The sequence below is a fragment of the Lissotriton vulgaris genome, chromosome 5 (genome assembly GCF_964263255.1).
Source record: "Lissotriton vulgaris chromosome 5, aLisVul1.2, whole genome shotgun sequence".
Classification (NCBI taxonomy): Eukaryota; Metazoa; Chordata; class Amphibia; order Caudata; family Salamandridae; genus Lissotriton; species Lissotriton vulgaris.
In genome coordinates this window covers 1,346,676,976-1,346,697,136 of record NC_141693.1, presented here as the reverse complement: position 1 = coordinate 1,346,697,136, position 20,161 = coordinate 1,346,676,976, and positions in this window count along the sequence as shown.

Below are 20,161 nucleotides of genomic sequence, written 5' to 3'. Positions count from 1 at the left end.
GGATACCAAATGTAATAGCCTGTACGGTTTATAATATATGGTATCCAAGTGTTTCTTGGGTTAGAAGTTATCAGGATTCAATTTGACACTGCCTTATGTTGGATGGGAGAGCACAGTATTTCTATACCAAACAGCAGACTTATTTTTGCTTTCCAACGTCATTTACAATGGGGATACCAAATATTATGGCTCACTCATTGCTGTAATATCTCGTATCCCCTATGTGTTATTCGTTACCCTTCAGCCATTGAGCACTTCTCATTGTCTTTTATTACATAGCAGACTAAGGTATCTTTTCACATTTTGTAAATGATTCCAGAAGATTTTGCATCCGGTACCCTTAGGAGATACCAAACATAATAGCCTACACAGCCTATAATATTTGGTATCCCCAGTGTTTCTCGGGTTAGAAGTTACCAGGATTTAATTTGACATTGCCTTATGTTGGATGGGAGCGCACAGTATTTCTGTACCAAATAGCATCCTTCTTTTTGCTTTCCAACGTCATTTCCTTTGGGGATACCAAATATTATGGCTCAGGCAGTGCTGTAATATCTCGTTTCCCATATGTTTTATCCGTTACCCTTTAGCCATTGAGCAGTTCTCATTGCCTTTTATTACATAGCAGACTACGGTATCTTTTCACATTTTGTAAATGATGCCACAAGATTTTGCATCCGATATCCTTAGGAGATACCAAATATAATAGCGTATACGGCCTATAATATATGGTATCCCCATTGTTTCTTGGGTTAGAAGTAACCAGGATTCAATTTGAAATTGCCTTATGTTGGATGGGAGAGCATAGTATTTCTGTACCAAATAGCATCCTTCTTTTTGCTTTCCAACGTCATTTCCTATGGGGATACCAAATATTATGGCTCATGCATTGCTGTAATATCTCGTTTCCCATATGTTTTATCCGTTACCCTGTAGCCATTGAGCAGTTCTCATTGTCTTTTATTACATAGCAGACTACTGTATCTTTTCACATTTTGTAAATGATTCCACAAGATTTTGCATCCGGTACCCTTAGGAGATTCAAAATATAATAGCCTAGACAGCCTATAATATTTGGTATCCCCAGGTTTTCTCGGGTTAGAAGTTACCAGGATTCAATTTGACATTGTCTTATGTTGGATGGGAGAGCACAGTATTTCTATGCCAAATAGCATCCTTCATTTTGCTTTTCAACATCATTTACTATGGGGATACTGTAGTGTAGTTCCTATATTCCCAATAGGCTCTGCGCATTGGAATACCATTTACTATAGTTTAGACGTAGGACTGAAGTCGACTAGATCTCTATTGTATATATTAGACTTAATTGTGAGTGCCAGCTAGCTCAGAGGTCACTAGAAACTTTCTCGAATTCACAAGAAGGGATTAGTTTCTGACAACCACATAAACATGACAACTTTGTTTCCCAAGAATAAGAAATCAATCTCTAGAGTTGCGGAAACAATAGATAGCTATTTTACTAAGTCATTCGTGCATGCTTCGTTTCACCAGAGGTGCTGAGAAAATAGAGAGACGGGCGTTTTCAATAAAAGTATTTATTGAACAGTCTTCTTTCTCAAGCATAAGAAATATACTGCTACAATCGTAATACCGGTAATAAAGTACAGAGTATATAATACAAACAGTATTATAAAGTAGTACTGCAAAAGCATGATATGGTTTCTAAGCCATAAATTGCCTTAAAACGGATAAAATACATACATTGATAAAATGATGGCTAAAAGTACTCAACTGGTGCTTCTAAAATGCGCCTACCCCGGTGTACCTGACCTAAGCCTAGCACAAGGGAAGAAGTAAGTGAGGAGTAGTTTAAGTTTAGTATTTCTTGCCAAGAATCTAATCAAGAATTCTCTAAGGGTCTAATCAGCTCCGTACCTTGGTTTAGAATGAAGGAGGTCTTGTATCTCTCTCTCAGGACTCGATTTCCCAGCAACCCGCAAGGGTAGCCTGGAAACACTGGAGCTGGATTTCTCGGCAAGAGAAAAGACAGCTGGAGGGTCGGCTTCCTTCGGCTCTTGCTGCTGCAGGGAGTCAGGCAAGTGGTGGGTCGATCTGCTCCAAACCACTGTGTGTTTGTCTGGGCAAATGTAGGCATATTTATACCTTGAAGGTGCCGAGTGTGACGTGTGATTGGACATAATAACGTCACTCAAAGACTCAATTCTTTGATAACTCCAGGAGTTCTTGGATAAATCAATATTCAAGCAAGGGGAAGTCCCTAGCTGCTGAATGCAGGTTTTTCCAAGAAATCGTTGTTAATTCTCGGAACTTAGTGGAAGTATCCATGCCGTATTTGGGCTGCAAGGCTCAAGCAAAATATGGTACTGATTTCTATGCCTACATAAGGATTGGATAATGTATACCTATACAAGGGCATGAATCGAGAAAATTACGCTAGGGTCCTAAATTCATTTACAACAATACCACATATTATGGCTCATGCATTGCTGTAATATCTTGCATCCCCCATGTTTCATGGGTTATCCTTTAGCCATTGACCAGTTGAAACTGCCTTTCATTTGAAAGCAGACTACAGTATCTTTTCACATTTTGTAAATCATTCTACAAGATTTTACATCTGGCACCCTTAGGGGATACCAGATATAATAGCCTATTCGTCCTATAATATTTGCTATCCCTAGTGTTTCTCGGGTTAGAAGTTACCCGGATTCAATTGGACATCGCCTATTGTTGGATGTGGGAGCACAGTATTTTTATACCAAATTTACCCTTCCTTTTGCTTTCAAACAGCATTTACTATGGGAATACCAAATAGTATGGATTATGCATTGCTGTAATATCTCGTATCCCCTAAGGTTCATAGGTTACCCTTTAGACATTGACCACTTGAAGTTGCCTCTTATTTGATAGCAGACTACAGTATCTTTTCAATTTTTTTTACATCATTTCACAAGATTTTACGTCTGTTTCCCTTAGGGGATACCACACATAATGGCCTATTCCGCCTATAATATTTGGTATCCCGTGTGTTTCTCTAGTTAGAATTTACCAGTATTCAATTTGACATGGTCTTATGTTGGATGGATAAGCAAAGTATTTCTTTGCCAAATAGCACCATTCCTTTTGCTTTACGACATCATTTACTATGGGGATACCAAATAATATATCTCATGCATTGATGTAATATCTTGTATCCAGTACGTTTTATAGGTTACCCTTCAGCCTTTTACCACTTGAAATTGCCTTGTATTTGATAGCAGATTACAGGGTCTTTTCACATGTTTTTTACATCGTTCCCCAAGACTTCTCATCTGGTTCCCTTGGGGGATACCATATATAATTGCATGTACTGCCTATAATATTTGGTATCCCCAATGTTTCTTGGATTAGAAGTTACCAGGATTCAATTTGACATCGCCTTTTGTTGGATGGGAAAGCACAGTATTTCTTTCCAAAATAGCAACCTTCCTTTTTCTTTCCAACATCATTTACCATGGGATACCAAATACTATGGCCCTCGCATTGCGGTAATATCTCGTATCCCCTATGTTTCATTGGTTAGGCTTTAGCCATTGACCAGTTGAAATTGCCTTTTATTACATAGCAGACTACAGTATCTTTTCACATTTTGTAAATCATCCCACAAGACTTTGCATCCGGTACCCTTAGGAGATACCAAATATAATAGCCCATGCAGCCTATAATATTTGGTATCCCCAGTGTTTCTTGGGTTAGAAGTTACCAGGATTCAATTTGATATCGCCATATGTTGGATGGGGGAGCACAGTATTTCTATACCAAATAGCACCCTTTCTTTTACTTTCCAACACCATTTACTACGGGGGAACCAAATATTATGGCTCATGCATTGCTGTAATATCTCAAAAGCCCTATTTTTCATGGGTAACCCTTTAGCCACTAACCAGTTGAAATTGCCTTTTATTTGATAGCAGACTAGAGTATCTTTCCATATTTTATACATCATTTCACAACATTTTACATCCAGTACCCTTAGGGGATACCAGATATAATAGCCTAGACAGCCTATAATATTTGGTATCTCCAGTGTTTCTCGGGTTAGAAGTTAACAGGATTCAATTTGACATTTTCTTATGTTGGATGGGAGAGCACATCTTATATTGTAAGCGCTAGGTTGTTCTATTAGATTATTGCTTTGAGGAGCTCTTGGGGGATGTAATAGGAGCTCAACTTGCTGGGGGAAGTGGTCACTCTCTCCTCCCGGTTTTATACAGTAACTCAAGATCTTGGTGAAAATACCGGAGTCCACGAATGTGTTGACGAAGGTGGAATTGGTTTTGTTTGAAATCCTTGTGAAATTGGCTGGTTGACCTTGTGGAAAGCAGCCATTGAGCAAGCACAGGCCAATTATCTCTAGGGCAGTTGTACAAGATTTCCCATAGCGATACATTTTTTAATAGTTTGTTATTACTGAGGGTAATTACTTCATGACTGTTGCAGTGTATTGTTGATTAGGTTGATGGGGATTTGTTTTCACAAAATGCATATTGGAGTCTCACAATGGTAACATTTTATGTTGAGGAAATGTTTTTGGGAGTCATTTTAGGATTGTTGCTAGTGAGGTAATGTGATCAAGTTTACTCTTCTGGCTGGGATGGATGTGAACATTGCAAATTAACAGATTAGCATTGCAGGTGTTGAGTTGTGGTCCTAAATCTGGATATAATTATAGTTTGTTGCATTGTATCCATGCCAGACCGAGGCCTACCTGGTTTGTTGCCACCAAAGGTGGGCTGCTATATAAGTTGAGCATCCTCCCGCACCTCTGCCCTCTTTTGATTTTTTTGTTGCTTCTTGTTGATAATCCTTGAAGGCTATGATTGCTGTGGGATGCTCGGACCAGGTTTCCCAAAAGGAGGAGAATGTCAAAGTTGTGAAGAAAAGAAATGAAAATTGACTCCCCCCCCCCCCCCCCCCCCCCTTGCTTCGAAGGCCTTTCACATTCCAAGAACAGAATTTTAAAAGGTAATTGGGAGATGTTTCAGTTGTACTGGGTTTTAATCATGTCACTCTTCTTACAGGAGCAGGGCCCTGTGAGCTTTACAGGGAGACCTGTCTCATGGAGCTCGAAGCTCCGGCGGCTGCTGTATGGATGATGCATAGATTTTCTAGACAAATTGGGTATTTTCCTGCTGGGCCAATTGCGCCCCTGAAGGTACTGGCTGACACTGTGCTGGTTTTTGGTGGATGGGTCAGCTGTGGCTGTAGGGGGCTGGGATACCTCTCTGGCTCAATTCTTTTTAGTACAATACCCCAATTTAGAAAGCAGCCTCTACAAATTCAAATTCATTCATTCATCTGCCCATCTCTTGTTCATACAGCTATACCATCTTTCAGCGCCTTGATGCCTTCGGGTTTAGTTGCGCTCTACAAATTCAAATTCATTCATTCATTCATTCATGCTGCCAGACCTCCGTGGCTGGTTTTGAGCTGGACCAAGTGATCACCGTTACTTCAGGACCTGCCCTTTCTCGTTTGGGTTTGAACTCAATGCCTTCTATTTCGTGAGTTGTTACATGATTTTAGGTTTCAATTGTGTTGACAAGTTCAGGAGTGCATTTCTGTTCAATGTGTCTTGGCGTCCTTTGGACCTATAGAAGGGAATAATTTCTAGTCTCGGTATGGCATCACCTATGATAGCTTTGTGGTAGTGTATGGCCCCTGGACTATCCCTGGCCCCTGCCCGGGTTTCTACTTCTGAATGGTGCAGGCACTGGGTGTGGTCAGAGGTGGTAGCTTCAAAAAGTGGGTGAGCCCATTGGCTGTTTCGGGCCCCAAAGCCTTTTTGTGCCTCTGGCAATTGTCCAAGGAGGTTCTGATTGATCGGGCTTGTGATGTGTGCTGGCCCATTTTCGCGCCTCTTGCATTTGCTGTGGAAGGTTTTGATTGCTCAGGCTAATGGCTGATACTGTGGGAATTGTTTTTCTCAAAGGGCACGCCCAGGCTAATTTTGATTCACGATGGATTATACCACGATCTTGTGGGGCCATGCTCTGGAGCCAGACTTTGCCTATGGGTAGGCTTCCGGGGCAGACAGGTGTACGAGAGTGCTCAGAGGTTGAGGTTACTTGTTTCCGAGGGAGAGCTATTTGAATCGCTGGTTAAGGTCCATTGTTGCCTTTGGATTTCTAGGTTTCTGAATTAAATGTTAGAGCCAATAAAATCACCTCCATTGTGTTTATAAATGGGGTCCACCTGGGTGATGAGGATGATGGAGAGGGCTGAGCTGACTTGTTTTGTGTTGTGAATGAGGTGGCATTGGACGCTGGAATTTCGTTGTTTTAGGAAATACCTTCAGGGGTGTTATTATAGATGGTGAGGCCGTTTTTGGTCTGGAGTCTGATTGGGGAGAGCAAGGCATTGTAATCATGCTTGGGTCTGGTGTTTATGGTTATGTTTAAGTGAACCTCATCTTCGTCACATGTGTCTTCGAAAGGGTTGAGTAACAATTCCTGCCACTCTACTGATGACTCCAATGATTTTTCTACCTGTAAAATATCTTAAACTTTGTGTGTAAAGAAGGGGGTGATGAATGAGCTGACTATTCCCAAAGGTAATAACTTGGGGTGAAATTATAGTTGAGGCCCTGCTTTGTTGTTCTATTTCAGTGGTATGGTGTGCGCTTTGACTGTTGTCTGTGTGGCGGGTGTTTTTATAGGTTTGTCTATCTGAGGTACAAGTAAAGTTGGTTGAGATGACCTGGGCGTTGCCATGCCTGGGTTCTCTGGGGATTTAAATAAAATCCATCATTTTAATGCTCCTGAATCTCCTTTTTTATAGGTTGAACGAGCAAGGCTGGTATGGTTGACTCTGATGTGCAAGAGTAGTCTCCATCGGATACTTTGCTGGCTGCATGGATTTGCACTTGGAATTCCTTTTCGTTACTGCTTTGACTGTTTCTCGGATACTGCCAGAGCGTCGAGCGGGGCATGAGGTTGCTTGCCCTTGCTACACTTATACGTGGGGTTGGCTTGGGGGCAATGGGGTGATAAAGTAGTTACGTCTAACTACCTTTTCCACTTTATGGAGTTCGCTGTTGTGAGCTTACTGTTGGGGAATGGCACAGAGGAGCGAAAATTCTGTAAGATTTTTTGATGAGTTGTAAGTTGGCTCTCCCCCTCTTTCTGTTGTTGATACGGCTCACTTCTTCTGGGGGCCTTGTCAGAATACTTAAAGGCTGCCTTAGTGACGCTGGGATTGGCTTGAGCCCATCAGAAGATGGGAAAGGGCAGAGAGAGAGGAGGGAAAAGGAGCTGCCACCTCCACCCGCCTGTAACTTTCGCTGCTGAGCTGCCAGTAAGCCAGGCGCAAAGAAGGCACCCGATTGTTGTGCTGTTGATGAAGGTTTTCGCCTATAGCTTTCTACTTGGATAAAGCCCCTTAAATAAAGTGCTCACGCCACAGCGTTATCAATACGCCAGGTGTAGAGCGGGCACCTGTTTATTGCGCTGTTGTTGAGCGCTGTTAGACACCGTTTTTGGGCCAGTGCAGTGAAAGGGCCGGGAGGAGTGCCGATGGGTGGGGTGCGAGCGGGAACACACTGCATCACCTGCAAGCCACACCCAGACCTGACTGGGCTGCTTTTGCAGGAGCCCGGGTTCACGCTGGGCAGACAGTAGCTATTACCTCCTGCTCGTCCCCTCACCTCCAAATGCAGCTGCTGTATCCTGCTGCCAGGCGACAGGTCTGAAGTAGTCTACAGTATTCAGGAGTAGAGTCAACCCTTTTTTCCCAGTTTGGGACCGCTGTACACTGCTCAGCTAAGCCCCCAAATCAGGGTGCAGGCTGGTTGGCTGGAGACAGAGATTGGGGATCACATGGAGTCGCACTCGCAAACCGGGCAGTGAACTTGTGAGCCTGTGTGCCCATGATCCTCACCCAGAGCCTCACCTTAGTTCAAACCTGCGGACCTGCGAGCACCAGCCGGACCAGTCCCTGACCTCGCCTCTCTCCTATGCTGCGCCCTGCTTCAGTCCGGGTGCCCTGGCCAAAGGGCGGCATTCCTATTTTCCTGCTACCGGTCTGCTACCGGTCCTCTCTGTGCATCTGTGGACCCGCCTCTGCCTCTGCATCTACAAACAGATAACTGCCACCTCCTGACCCTCATCCGAGGCTCTCGTGGTCTCTCCTCACCGGTACCGCAGGGTTACGATCCCCACTGCAAACCTCAGGCTTGTCCCACTTCTCTTCGGGTGTGGTAAAAAAAGTATATGCAGCCATCCAGAATAACTTTAAAATTGGCGGGATACAGCAACATATATTTCAAGTCAATTGCTCTAAGTCTTTGCTTAACCCTGCAGAAGACCTGCTGCTGTAGTTAGACAGCCCTAGTGAAATCCAGGAAAATACAGACAACAAGGTTCTCGATCTTCAGGTCTCCTGTTTTTCACACCTGCTCGAGGTCCTCATTCCGGTCTCTATAGTTGAGAAATTTAGCAAATATAGTTCTGGGGTGGGGGCCTGCTCTCTGAGATGGGGCTAAGGATCAATGGGGCGAATCTCAACAGGGCTGCATCTGGGATTGCCGTCTTAATCCACATACCTAAGGTTACACCTGCAGGAGCTCCCCTCTGCATCCCCCAGACTTGCCTCCATCGCACCTGATCAGGCCTCCAGTGTGGTGACTGCTGTCTTCAGTTGTGTGAGCTCTTTCCTAATTTCTGTGACCCGCGTCTCCATTTCTATTGATCGTTCAGCCACTTTGCACAGGTCAGTGTGGAGCAAATCCACGTCAAACCCCATGGCCCCAATTTTTGCCTGTACTGCAATACCTGAAGCTTCAATGGCTGCCAGGATATGAGCTCCGAAAAGTTTCACAGCACCCGAGGCGGTTCAATCCTCCCAGAATGGTGGAGCTTTGCCCTTCACCTTAGCAGTAAACTGATCCATTTTGTTTGTTGCATGTCCCACACCTGTCTATCCTTGCCTGTCATGCACCAGGGAGTGGGCCTACTGCAACACTGAAGTACAAACCTCGCCCCACCACCACACACCTCCAGAGGAGACCCCCAAGCAGACCCAAAGGTACAGAAAATATGCATAAGAGGCAATTATGAACCAGCAGCAGGTGAGTATTCAACTTCTGAGATCTGAATTTTAATTGTCAATGTCCCAGGGGAGGCGAAGCAATGCAGACCAATCTTTTCAGGCTTCTGACCAGAACAGCCGCCTGAAACTGAACTCAGACAAGACAGAAGTCCTCATCCTGGGATAATCGCCCTCCGCCTGGGATGACTCCTGGTGGCCCACTGCCCTGGGCACCACCCCCAAACCAACGTACCATGCACGCAACCTGGGCTTCATCCTGGACTCCTCCCTCTCGATGACCAGACAAGTGAACGCCGTCTCGTCATCATGCTTCAACACCCTGCGCATGCTCCGTAAGATCTTCCGATGGATCCCCACCGAAACCAGGAAGACGGTCACCCAGGCACTCGTCACCAGCTGACTGGACTACGGAAACACCCTCTACGCCGGAATCACAGCCAAACTTGAGAAAAGACTTCAGCGCATCCAGAACACCTCCGCACGACTCGTCCTGGACATCCCCCGACACAGCCACATCTCCGGCCATCTGAGAGACCTGCACTGGCTCCCCGTCAGCAAAAGGATCACGTTCAGGCTCCTCGCCCACAAGGCACTCCACGACCTGGGCCCCAAGTACCTCAACAACCGCCTGACCTTCTACGCACCCACCCGCCAGCTACGATCGACCAGCCTCGCCCTCGCCGTACCACGCATTCGCAAAGCCACCGCCGGGGGAAGATCCTTCTCCTAACTGGCAGCCAAGACATGGAACTCCCTCTCGATCCACCTTCGGCTGACCCAGGATCATCTCTCCTTCAGGAAGCTCCTCAAGACCTGGCTCTTCGAGCAGTAGCGGACCCCTCCCCCCCCAGCGCCTTGAGACCCTTCCGGGTGAGTAGCGCGCTATACAAATGCCCATGATTGATTGATTAATTGATTGATTGATTGATTGATCCAATAGCAGCCAAAAGGGCAATGGTATAGCAGAGGGACCCAAAGTGTATAAGCCAGTTATCCTGTGGTGCAGATCTACCCTCAACTGGTGGTGCAGGAGAATGTGTAGACCTCTCTATGAGCCTGCAGCTATTTTTCCCAACCCCTATTTGGCACCTGAATTCTTCCCAATCAAAGTGACAGTGGCCCTACAACTCTAGTGTGATCTGAGGCAATCCCGGTCCCCACTCTATTTTGTATTGCAACCACAGCGGGGGCAGTACCCTCTACGCTGCTCTCAGATTCACCACCAGCGCTCTTCTCCCGGTCACCACTCTTGGTTTAGTGCCACTGTGCGACTAGGCCTCCCGCTGCTGGGAGCGGGTGGCCCTCTTTGCGATAGGGCGTCCGCAGCCTACCAACGATCATGCTGAAGGTCCCAAGGTACCCTACTGTCCCCCGCCTGCACCGCGCTAAGGCCACACTTTGTTTTTGGTTTTTTGGAGACTCTGGGGTGGCAGGATACTTCAGGATAACTTTTTGCAGGGCCGGAGTAAGTGTTTTTTGATATCATTCAGCAAGCTTTCACATTTGATTCCTTTGGGGGATACCAAATATAATGGCCCATAGGGGCTACATTATTTCGTACCCCCTATGTTTCTCTGGTTAGATTTTAACAAGATTCAGTTTGATATGGTCTTATCTTGGCTGGGTGAACACAGTATTTTTCTGCCAATTGGCACCTTTCCTTCTGTTTGCCAATACCTTTTACTATGTGGATACAACATATTACGGCTGATGCATTGCTGTAATATCTTGTATCTCCTACTATTCAATAGTTACCTTTTAGCATTTGACCAATTGGTGTTGTCTTTTGGTTTGATACCAGATTGCAGTCTCTTTTTACATTTTTTATTTAATTCCACAAACTTTCACATCCGTTCCTTTCAGGGATACCAAATATAATGGCCCATACGGACTATAATATTTGGTATCCCCTAGGTTTCTAGGGTTATAACTTACCAGGATTAAATTGAACATGATGTTATGTTGCCTTTGAGTCTTCTAACATCTCTTACTTCTTACTTCGGGGATAACAAATATTACTGCTGTAATATCTCGTATCCCCTACTTTTCATTGGTTACCCTTTAGCCATTGCCCAATTAAATTTGCCTTTTATTTGATAGCATGTTATAGTACTTTGTTGCATTTTTTATAACATTCCACAAACTTTAACATTCGATTTATTTGAGGGGGCCTGGCGGACACCACGCACGGCTCCAGCATTAAACCGTGCAAACCTGCAGCCCGAATCGGGCAGAGAGCCGGGAGCAATGATACACTGTCTAGAAGCTGCCGGAGCATCCATTTGAGGTTGATACCAATGTGGGCATGATGGTGAAGCCCAATTCTACTAAGAACCCCACCCCGGGCACTGGGGATGCACCGGGCCCTTCCGCCCCTCCTGATAATAGAGTTGGCACTCTGGACCACTCCACAGTCACTCTGTACAGTTTTAAAAGATATTGTAGGAAGCCGGATCTGTATAGACTATACCAAAATGAGGTATAGTGTGCACATAGTCCAGTGGAACCCCAAAGGTAGCCAGAGGTAAAAGAAGATAATACCTTACTCCCTATTTGTGGTGGTGTGGGCGAGCAGTAAGGCTTTATCCTAGGGTAGTGTTAGGCATTTATTGTACAGATTCAAGCAAGAAATGATGTCACACGCTCAAACACTGAACTCAGACCAATTTTGTTTGTAGAAAAATATTATTCAGTTATTTTAGTTCTAGTACCAAGCCAAGCCTGGTGCAAGTAAGTGAAATAATACTTTCACAGTATAAAAACTTGCAATTATAGTTGAACGTTGGTTCGAATGCAGTTGGTTGAGTTACAGGTGAGTCAACAGTTTGAAATTACTTTTCAGTTACTTTACAGATTACTGTGCACATTACTTCTTACATGGCTTTTTAAGTTACTTTTGCTGACCAGTGTGATATGTGGCACACTGGGGCATCTGGTAGACAAAAGGTAAGTAATACAGTTTTTGTATATTTGCAGTTTTTCTAGTTTTTGTACAAACCAACTACTCACTTAGAAGATTTTTCACAAGAAAGCAGTCAATGTAGTCCTATGGGAGAAAACAATGTTATTGACTTAACTGTAAGTACTTTGGTATGGGAGTTGGTGTTCTATGTTTAGCACCAGGGTTCCCTCAGGGTCAAGGATGCACTCTTCAAGGACCCTCAGCGGCAATAGGGCGGCTGGGTGCAGAGTATTGAAGCCCAATGTTATCCAAAGGGGGATAGGGGCCTCCGGTTGGTGGCTGCTCACGAGCAGGCCACAATGTTGTGGGAGCAAAGCTCCTGGTGACAGGCTCAGGGCAAAGGTGGATCTGTGTTAGCACCCAAAGTGCACCCGAAGTGGCGCAGGGGCAGCTGGGTACAGGGTGCTGTTTTGGTGTTGGGTTCCCATTAATTTCAATAGAGATTCTTCGGTTGCAGCAAACACTGCAGGTGCGAGGACGTAGATCTTTAGGAGGCGACCACTGGTTGGAAAGGTAAGTTGGGATGCTTGGACACTATCGGTAGGGCCACCCAAGGCTGTTGGACGTTGAGTGCAGGGGAGTCTTTAGGAGTCTGGTTTTTCTTACCAGCTCCACTCGCGGTTGGGGGGTTCCTTTAGAAAGGGGCTGCATGCATCGATTGGAGATTCGAGGCAGGCCAGAGATCACCAGATCTCAAGTCAGGGTCGCTGGGGAGACCTGCTCGTGATGTTGGGCCACTCAAACCCGGGCCATGGGCATCTGATGCAGAGTGATGCAGACTTGCGGATTTTGGCCTGAGACAGAGTCTATGGGTAATTCCAGGGGATGTATGACATCACAACGCATGCTTTTACATCGCATGCTTTTACATCGCAACAGCAGGCGTAAGAAATTGACGCTTTTGTGTCCTAAAAGTGGCGCAGTGAAATCTTATAGATAGTTGTTACATCTTTCCATGACCTCAATTTGAATTATTCAATATTCCTTAATAAGAAAGGATCTTCTTGTACATCTCTATGAATCTGTTGGACGTTTTAATCATACAGCATCTAGAAATTTGAAATTTACACGTTATATTCAGCCCTGAAGAAGTCCGGTGACGGACGAAACGCGTTGGCTCTTTGGCGACTATTTTTATGAAAAATGAAAAACTGAATAAAGGAAAGAAAATTGAAGATTTAAAGCTTCTTGTCTATATATTCATTGGGAAAACGATCTTGACAATGTTATATGTGACTTAACAAATACTGAGACAAAAAAATATTTTTCTTCATAAACTGTATTTATAAACTTGAAGGGTGCTGTCCATTTTCTAAAGTTTGGCTTGCCAAGGAAGTAGAGTTTCCTTATTTTCCTTGTTTGAGGTTTGTATAGGGATTACATTCCTGGTTCTAGCACCTTCGCCTTGGACTGAGTCACGGTATTTAAATAGTGGTGCAAACTTTGTTGCCTTAATCCCTATATAAAACTAAATCTTATAGATTTCACTGCGTCACTTCTATGACCCTGTCTTGCGTCAGAACGGCCCCCCTGCATACATTATACCTGGCGTAGGTATAATGTAGCGCAGGGTTTTACAAAGTGACGCATCTACCTAGATGCGTCACTTTGTAAATATGGTGCAACAAGGCACATTTTTTACGCTGCTGGTGCGTCACAATAAGTGACGCACCGGCGGGGTAAAAGTGACGCATGACCTCATAAATGAGGCCCTAGATTTAGAGGGGTTGCAGGTAGGTAAAGGTCAGGACCAATGGGTCTCTTCCTTTGGGTGGGTACACTCCCTATTATGCCACCCTCCAGTGGGAGGGGGCACATGCCTCTCTCTGGTTCGCTGGGTCACCCCATCTGCAAGATGGTGGGAACTGAGAGCTGTGCTTTACCTTGCCTCCCCACCTGAGGGGTGGGGTTAGCAAAGGTGGGCACACCTCTCTTCCTCACTTGGTTACCTGACGATTCTCCCACCCAAAGTGGTGGTCAGAACCGGTGGGGACCAGTTGCTGGAAGCAGCAAATGCGTGGGGTAGCTCACGAAGACCGCAAGCCTTTGAAGCGTCCCCTTCGTGAACCCTGCCCATCCTGGGGGAGGGAGGCTTGGCACCTTGTCCCAGGATGTGCATTGTTTTAGACCACCGAAGCAGCAGGCTCTTGACTCAGTGGTCCAGAAACATGTCTGGTGGTGGCAGCAGGTGAGCAGCCACTCAGCCAGGACACTAGAGTTAGGTCGTTTTTCAGGGGGCATCTCTAAGATGCCCTCTGAGTGCATTTTTCCTTAAATCCCACATTGGCATCAGTGTGGGTTTAATGTGCTGGGAAGTTTGATACCAAACTTCCCAGTTTTCAGTAAAGCCATTATGGTGCTGTGGAGTTCGTAATGACCAACTCCCTGCACCTAATACTCTTAATGGCATTACTGCACTTACAATGTCTAAGAATTGGTTTAGACACTGTAGCTGTACGGAGCTCATGCACCTGTACACTCACCACTGATAGAGTGCACCCAGCTAAAGGGATGGCTTACCTATGCCAGGGCAGTGGGGTGTAAGCATGGCACACGTGATGTGTGCCATGTCGACTCTTCACTTTATTCTGCACCAAAACATGCAGCCTACAATAGCAGTGTCTGTGTTTATAAAGGTACAGGGCCTCTAAGTTTGGCACAATAAGTGCTGCAGTCCTTAGAGGCCTTCCATGGCCATAGTGCCCTTGGTACCTATGGTACCATTTACAAGGGACTTACAAGTGGCCAAAGATTGTCAATTGGATTTTGTAGCAATGCAGTTTAGGGAAAGAACATAGGCCCTGGGTACCTGTTTGGCAGGAACCCAGGGCACACTCAGTCAAAGCACATCAACAGTTTGGCAAAATGTGGGGGCAACCATTCAAAAAAGAGGGCACTTTCTTACAGATATTGCATGCAATTCTGGACATAAAAGCCACACTTTTGTCCAAGATTGATGCAGTCACCTTGGATGTGAACCTGCTCTGTACGGGTCACATGAAACAGGTGGAAGGTGTGGAAGATGCTGAATCCACTTTAACCATGGTGCGACCCACATTGCAGGAACTCCAAACCCAACTGAAGGAAATGAGGGCAGATGTGACCTCGCTACAGCGTTGGGTTGCGGAGTTCCGCTTAAGAAGTAATAATGTCCTCTTCTCTGGCTTTCTGGAGTGTTCATTAGGCCTGAGTATGGAACTCTTCCTCAAACAGTGGTTGATGACCACAATGCTAGCAGGCATTGTACCCACATTCTTCTCTGTGGAGAGAGCACATGGTCTACCTTGGAGGCCACAGCCACTAGGGGCCCAGCCGAGTCCTGTAATTATGAAACTACTTAATTATAGTGACAGATACTTGATTCTGCAGTTGTTTTGGATTAAAGGTCCCTGCCACTTTGAGGACAGCAGCATCACAGTTACCCAGATTTTACTGTGGAGCTGCAGCATCTTCGCAACTCACATATGGTGGACAAGCAATGCCTCCGGGAGCTAGGTCTGAAGTATGCTCTTTTCTAGAATGCTCAACTTAAGGTGATGGATGATCAGTGAACCCATTCTATCTTGACTCCTGCAGATGCATAAACCTGGTTACATGCCAAGGGAATTGCAAAGCCCATATCAGATGACCGGAATGGTAGTAAATGCTGACATCATAACTGATTGGTAGGAGGAGTGGGGGACCCATAGCTTCCCCTTCACTGCACAGATGGACAGGGAGCGAGCACAGGTAGGGGAAGTGATGCTGCAATATGGCCAGAATCCTTTTGAAGCATTGTGCTCAGACCGGGTCTCTGACAGAGTTGGATACTAATGGCTCCTAGGCCTCTGCTGGGGAGGACTCCCGGGAGCTGAGGTTAACGCCATGGCTGGCAGATGATCTGCTATGTAGGGTGATTTTTTTCTTAGCTGTGTGATAAGTGGTGTGGACTGCCCACCCGTGACTGTTGTAGACACCTTGGGGCCTCTTGAGCGAGGGTGGGACGCCTAAATCATTGGAGCGGGCCTGTGTATCCGTGAGCCCTGACCTCTCCAAACAGGACCTGCATTTTATTACACATTTCACTTTGGTTGTTGTTCATTCATTGAATGGTATGGCTGGGGAGTCTTGGTCAGGGAAGGCGGGTTACAAATCTTGTGTTTTCTTTCGATACACAGATAGAGTCTCCTATATATCCCTGTACCACACCAGTCTCTTGATCATCAATGGTGCGTTTCAGGAGACACGCACACTGAAGTTGTGGGCAATGGGACTCGTGGAACACAATGCTTCACTACTTACAACCAACACCCAATTGGCACACCTACGGGCCACACTACCCCACACTATAACTTGCTGACGTAGAAAGTGAGGGGCATGGGCACTTTCACAAAGAGATACTGGGTTCATACATATCTTAAGTGCAGCTGCGTAGACATAGATTTTTTGCAAGAGATGCGTTTGACACAGGCAGAGCTAGAAAAAGTGCATGCGAAATGGAGGGGACAGGTTTAACTGCTAATGACGTTATGGACCTTCAGGTTCCAGACAGAGGCACTTCAGAAACCTCCTTCAGGGAGGCCCTGTGAACACATATTACCCACTATTTTGAACGTAACACAGACACCACCTCCACAAGAGCACTGGAGTGGGATGCCCACAGGTTGGTCATCAGAGGGCAATGCATTGCCATTATGGTGTGGGGTCGTGATCAAGGAACTCCTGGACATGGAGTTGAGACTACTTGCGACAGAGATGTCATGTTGGGTTGACGAGATGGAAAGACGCAAGCAGCTGAGAAAGAGTCACCGGGAGCTAGAGGTGCGGTTGGGGAAACATGACTATAGGCACTGCCTTGCCCATCTCCATGCGGAGGAAGAATCGCTCAGGCAAGCTATTGGCATGGCTGGTTAAAGAAGACCAGGAACGCCCCTCAATAGAAGTAATTAAGTTAGGGAGTGGCACTGTGGTTAATACATAAGTGGAAATTAACTTTTGCGAATTCCTATTTATTCCTGTAGACAGCCCCCCCACCTCATTGACAGGATCAAGGGGTTTCTTAATGGGCTTCCGTTACAGTGGCTGAATCCGCTCCCATGAGCGGAACTGGATGAGCCCCTGCTATCACCCAAATTGCCCAAAATAAAACCCTGGGTATGGATGGACTTACAATAGATTATTATGCCACCTTCAGTTTACATCTTTACCAGAATTTCTTGGAAGTTTTAAATGAAGCAAGGTAGAAGGGTCAGCTCCCAGACTCGCTCCGTGACGTGCTGGTAGAGGTTCTGTCAAAACTGGGCCAGGATACCCCCGAAGTCCACTCATATTGGCCGCTCTCCCAATTAAATATAGAATATAAGATATTAGGGAAGGTCATGGCCAATAGGCTTCTCCCTGTTGCTAATTCCCAAGTGCATGTAGATCAGTCTGTGTTTATTCCAGATTGCAATAACTTCCTCAATATACGACGACTACTTATTTTGATGAAAGCTGCCTCGAGTGAGAGGGGGGAACAGCTTGCGGTGTCGCTTGACATAGAAAAGGCATTTTGCATACTGGGTGGGATTACCTACTGGCGACGTTGCAGGAAATGGGCACGAGGTGGGCTACCTGAGTTAGATACGCGCCCTCTATAAGAACCCGACAGCAAGAGTCAGGGCGGAACAGTTGGTATCTCACAGCTTTAACATACATAGGGGCACCAGGGAGGATTGCCCCCTGTCTCCGTTGATTTGTACCCTGGCCATGGAGCCCCTGGCCTGCTGCCTGCACTTGAAAGGGCATCTTTGGAGTCTCCTGGAACATGACGAATACCATATCATATCTTTATAAACAGATGATGTCCTCATTTATCTGTGTGATGCCACTGCCACACTTCCAGCCCTTATGGAGATACTGGAGAAATTTGGAATTGTGTAAGGCCTCAGAGTGAATTGGTCTAATTCTTGCTTGTTCCCTTTGGTGCACAGGTCTACCACTTGAGCAAGGACCTTGTGGAGAGTAATGATAACATGGGTAGGGTCCTGGACTCGATCCATAAATACCTCCCTTTCTGGTTGTCCTCGCCGCTGTCCCAGCTGGGCCGGCTGACTATCTCAAAGATGCCTAACCTGTCACAACTCCTGTACTACTTTGCAGCGTTAACCACTTTCACTTGCCAAGTACTTCTTTCGGGACCTCCATGGTCTCCTGCTGGAGCTAATATGGGGTGCAGGCAGGAGGCGGTAGAACTCTCCATACTCCAGGGCCTGCTTCTTGAGGGTGGTCTTGGCACCCCCAATTATGAGTTGTAATATGCAGCAGCTGCAGTGGCTGATGCGCTGGTTGGGCAGGAGAGATCAACCTTTTGCAGGCTTCTCGGGGGCGTGGCTGCGGAAAGGCTGCTCCGTGAGCAAGCTCCGTCGGCCGGAATCTGATCCTTAAACGATCATGTACAGAGAGAGCTGCTGCGGCGTCTTTTGTAGCGGCTCGTGCTGCGGTGCAGCCCAGGACCAGATAGCTGGTTTCCCAAGGACGGGGAGTGCTGTTTGACCGAGCGGTGCAGAGGTGTATTGCGAAGCGGCTGCCCTGCCGGCCCTCTGCATGCGCCGCGTCTGGACTAACATGGAAATTTAGCCCGGGGCTGTCTCGCGGTCCCTGACCTAGTCCGGGCGGCGCTGCGGGGGAGCCTTCACACATAGCCTAGCAGTGGATTCGAGCCGGGCTGACTGCTGGAGGAGGTCTGGTAAGCTGCGGTGTGCCAGTGTGTGACAAGGCCTTATCTGTGGGGAGCTGTCATTTGTGGCAGTAACTCTGGTGCCTGGAGGCGAGAGGGGACTGACCGATGCATGTGCTTGGCTGCTGCATCGTTGCCGGTGTGGTGGAAGAGGCTGTGGGAAAGCTGTTGAGTACAATGCTGCAGTGTGCCGCCCTGGAGAGAAGTGCTTCACGAGGTGTTATCTCCTGGTCTGCGGTAGGCGCTGCAACATTGCTGCATTTTTACTGAGGCATTGTTCACCATATGTACGTAGCGGCATTGGGGGCTGCAGCTTAAGCACACCGGACTCTGTGGTGGCCAGTGGGGCGAGTCCCCTAGCAGTGCGCGCCCCGTGGTAGGAAATGGGCTCTTCGTTGGGAGGTCACGCCGCAGAGATTGAAGTGCATGGTGCTCCGTCATTTCGCTGCAGTGAGATGTCCTTGCTGAGCTGTGGATGGAGGTAGCTCTGGTCATTCTCCCAGGCACTGTGTTGGGACTGCTGGGCTGTTGCTAGCTGTAGTGTGACCAGGGACCAGAGAGGCTGCACGAGGAAGGTCTCTACTATCCAGTTTTTGGTGGGGTTGGCTATTCACAGGACGTGGTGGTGTTGTAGTGGTGATAGGTGGTGCCGTGACCCCGAAGTTCATCTCACCAATGTACATAGGGCGGTGGGCCGCAGACCGAACTTTGCTGTCATGGGCAAGACGGATGCAAAACAGCCCAAACTGACTTTCGACAATAAGCGTTCCACAAGGCAGACAGACCATGACCCTGATGCCCAGGGAGGTGGTACTCATGAGTCATCAGCGGAAGATCACGGGGAAGACCTTCGCACCCTTAGGTTGGAAATGGGCTCCAGTTTGAGAACCATCGACTCCAAGCTAGACACTCTGACTGTACAATTGGACTCTGTGAAAACGCAGGTGGCTACACATGAAACACGACTAGATGGCCTCTAAAATCGACACATGGAGTTTCATGAGTTTAAAGTTGAAACTAAAGAACAATTGTTGCACATGGATATGTTGCTGAACATCATTAGGGCCACGAACGAAGATTTAGAAGCAAGGTCTCGAAGGAATAACCTCCACTTTACTGGTATTCCAGAGACTACCGCCATTTCTAAGATGGAGACCTTCGTGACGGACCTTCTTCATGAGCTATTCGACCCTCATTTATCATCAGTATTTGTAGTGGAGAGGGCACACAGGTCTCTGAGGACGAGACCTCCTGTGGGTGCTACACCTAGACCAATCCTGGCCAAGTTGTTGAATTATCAGGATAGGGATCTTATTTTGTGCCTGGCCAGGGAAAAGGGCCAGATCTTACATAAATGTAACACTATATCCTTCTATCCGGACTTCACGCCGGCAGTACAGGCGACGCGACGTGAATTCCTTCCCGCCAAGCGT